Here is a 3,611-nt window from a genome sequence, read left to right as displayed (position 1 = left end):
AGAAAAAGAACATGTCATGATCTAATGGGACCAACAACAGAGTCAATAGCTCACTCCTCCATTGTATCTCGAATCATCTTACTTGACAAATAATTCATGAAACATTTACGATAAGCAGTACTTGGAGTTCATGAAAAAGCTGATTAACCAATGGGTAGAACCACGTATCACCAATGGACAATCTGGCAAAATAGGAAGAAGACCAAGTCCTTTCTACAAAGCTATCTTGCATTGCACCTAGAGTTCATGAAAAAGCTGGTTAACATTATAGTATAACAAAATTCCCAATTCACAAATTGAGAGGCTATCACATTTCCAGAAAGATCACTGACAGAGTAATGGGAAGTAATATGCTCATCCATAAAAGGGTCCCACTCAGTAATATCAATGCCATTGGTAATAGGCTAATTTATCACATAATTCCAAGTCACAAAAAACTCTAAACTGTAAGTATACGATTTGCTATGAAAACTCAAAATAAAACTTATATCCCACCAAATGCTTGATCTGAAAGTCTTTATAAATCTTCCGACACCAAACAAAAAAGTTCCAAGAATTTCTTCTTCAAGAATGAGTGAACTGTGACCATTAGACAATTACAAGGTCACTATTTCAGAGTATCCCAAGAATATGGATAAAGTGGCAATTGATGAGGATTAGTCCCATTCAAGAATTATGTATTACTTCGGTCAATTGGTATGTGTTCCTTCAGAATCGTTCAACTCATTCACCCTAGGATGTTGAAAAGAATTTGATGACCCCTGCACAAAGAAATAACCAATTTATTTACATTATACTAAACAAATACCAAGATAAATATGTCTCAAATAATCTCATGAGTAAAAAAAGCAAGTTGTACCAGACTCAAAATGGCTCCATGAGATCTATTATGATACTCAAACATATATTCAGAAAAAATCATTAACAATAAATATTACAATGGTAATGATAAGATGCAATAACACTAGGATCTAAAATAATTTCATAATAAGCACTTGACTTTTAAATGGGGAAATTCAATACATAATCCTGGTGGCATGATGTATAGTTATTGCATCTACATATAATAAATTTGTCACTACTAATTTGCTTTCCAAGATTACTCTCATTCATGTATCTGATAGGTTCAGTCATTTATATGGTAATACACCAAGCTTTAAAAACTTGACTAGGGAATGGGCAAAATCCACTCATAATCCCCGGCGGCATGATGTATGGTGGCTACTGCATCCATATTAAAAATTGACCAAATTAGTAAAATATAATACAAATGGAAGACTAAGAGCGACATACCTAATTATGAAATTTTAGATTTACTATAGGACCACCAATGTTGATAGGATAAAAGGCACTTTGAAACTGATTTGAATTATTCGAATAATTTAGGAAATGAGTTTCATCATGTGTTGCTTGAACAACCAACTCTACATTACAAAGTAATATATTTGTTAATTAGCATCATGTAACATAAGCAAAAAATTTAACTAATCATATTAAAAAGAATAATATGTCACTCACCTCGATTTTCTATTCGCGTTGTAGGTGTTTCTTTCCTAGATTTTTTCTTCTTTTTCTCACTTGAGCTTTTAAGCCTTTCATAACTTATTCCCTTTGCTTTCCTTTAAAGGGGGTCCAATACCGAAATCTCGCATAAAGTAGCCTTATTATCATCATCATCACTAGCATCATCAGTCACAACCATACTTGAATTGTATGATAAAACTTTAGCCTTTGCTTTTTCCATGCTCTTCATCACTATTCTCACAGTATTTACATTTTCGGCTCCCAAACTCATCAGTTTAAAGGATTAATGCATTAACATGGAAAATCGATTAAATTTAGATGAACCCGGTGCCATTTCATGAGGTTCATCATTCACAATCCCTTGTTCCATCTTTTCAAAATATAAGGAGATGGAATACCCGTAACCGATGATTTCTCATTTAACACTTTCAAGGCATGTCGACACAATCACCCTTTTAATTCAAAGAATTTGCACTCACAAGAAACCAAAGAGTCTACAGGGTTAAATTTGACAACATATTCACTCTCCTTAAACTTGAGAGTAAATAAATAAACCAATCCATCAAATGCTTCACTTGAAATACGTTGAGAGACACTTTACAAGATTTCATCATTGAACCTTTTAAAAATGGTACAGGTATACACTGAAGCAACATGCATCAAGATGTCATTATTCGAAATCATCAAGTTGGGATTCCCTCTATAACTTTAATTATCTTGACTTTCAATTTCTCTCATGTGCTTCACTTGTTCTTCATGGTGGTGGACAAACTCTACAAGAGTCAATGTCTCTGTCAACATATGTTGGAAGACATTATTGGTGCTCTCACTCGTTTTGTTGGATCTTATACCACATGTAAAAGTGTCACAACCAAAAGTTGAACTCTATTTGTGTATAATGTCTTATAATCTCCACAGCCAATTGTTATTCATAGTACCCTACTTCTTTTCCATTTCCCTCAAAGTAGATTAAAATTCTTCCTCCGATCTACATTTATACATAAGCATTAAGAAATATGTATCCTTAAAATCCGGGTTGTGGTAAAGATGTGAAATGTTTTGGTTGGCATTTTTCCCGATGTGCCAAGTGTATAAACCGTGTTGTGTATTCGGGAACATCATTCTAATGGCTTTTGCCATGGCTTTGTCTTGATCAGTGAACATGGTTTTAGGAGCATTATTTCTCATAAACTTCAAAAAAGCCTCAAATAACCAAATAAATGATTTTGCAGTCTTGTCTAACAAAAATACAAAACCGAATAGAACATTCTTCCAATGGTGATTAATCTCGACAAATGGTGCACATATCATGTTATATTTGTTGATACGATATGTGGTATCAAACACTAGCACATCACCAAAATAGTCGTAATCTAATTTCGATATGCTATCTTTCCAAAATAAATTTGTCATCTACCATCTTGATCTACCCGTACAATGTATGAAAACATTATATTTTGCATTTGCATGAAATGAAAATAATTTAGAACATTTGACAATCTCCCCCACTTATACCATCGGATCTTTTCGCTTGTAAATAATTTTGACAATCACGCAAGTTGAAACCCAAGTTTTTGCTTCCTCCTGCTTCATTTGCGAAGAACTTATATGTTGTAATCCCACTAATGTCGGCTTTACTCATGTCAACCAAAACACCCTTGCAAGTGTTAGATATTATTCTTCTACATCTAATTAAGTGCTTTTGATCTTCCGAAATAAATGCATGATTATGCTTGAAAATATACTCCATGACTTCATAGACACCATTGTCAACTTTAAATTTGATACGAGCAAGACAACCACATCTAACTTCATACCACTCATATTTCTTTTCTTGATCAGATGAGCTAACACAATGCTCCTTACAATTGCACACAAAAGTCCATCGGGTTAATTCTCCTTTACTATTTTTAAACATTTACCCTTCCTCACTCCAAATCCTTTGCCGATTGCATAGGCCGCAAACTTATGGTATGCTTCAAGTTCATTTGAAAAACCATTCATACTGAAAACTCATAATCTTTTTCCATATCATTGATTACATGTGCAAGATGAGAAGTTTCATGCTGTAACTAAAAGAACAAAAA

The 3,611-nt window shown here is 33.6% G+C and overlaps 1 pseudogene; it reads right to left on the bottom strand.

Moving 5' to 3' along the window:
* Window positions 1–243: 243 nt before the first annotated feature.
* LOC130135597 (protein FAR1-RELATED SEQUENCE 1-like) lies at window positions 244–2,282 on the bottom strand (annotated as a pseudogene).
* Between the last annotated feature and the right edge of the window lie 1,329 nt (window positions 2,283–3,611).

Source organism: Syzygium oleosum, unplaced genomic scaffold (genome assembly GCF_021117445.2).
Source record: "Syzygium oleosum isolate NSW1041296 unplaced genomic scaffold, Sole_v2.1 Sole_v2.35, whole genome shotgun sequence".
NCBI classification, from domain to species: domain Eukaryota; kingdom Viridiplantae; phylum Streptophyta; class Magnoliopsida; order Myrtales; family Myrtaceae; genus Syzygium; species Syzygium oleosum.
The sequence above is the reverse complement of the archived record's forward strand: the minus strand, read 5'-3'. Positions and strand labels throughout refer to the sequence as shown.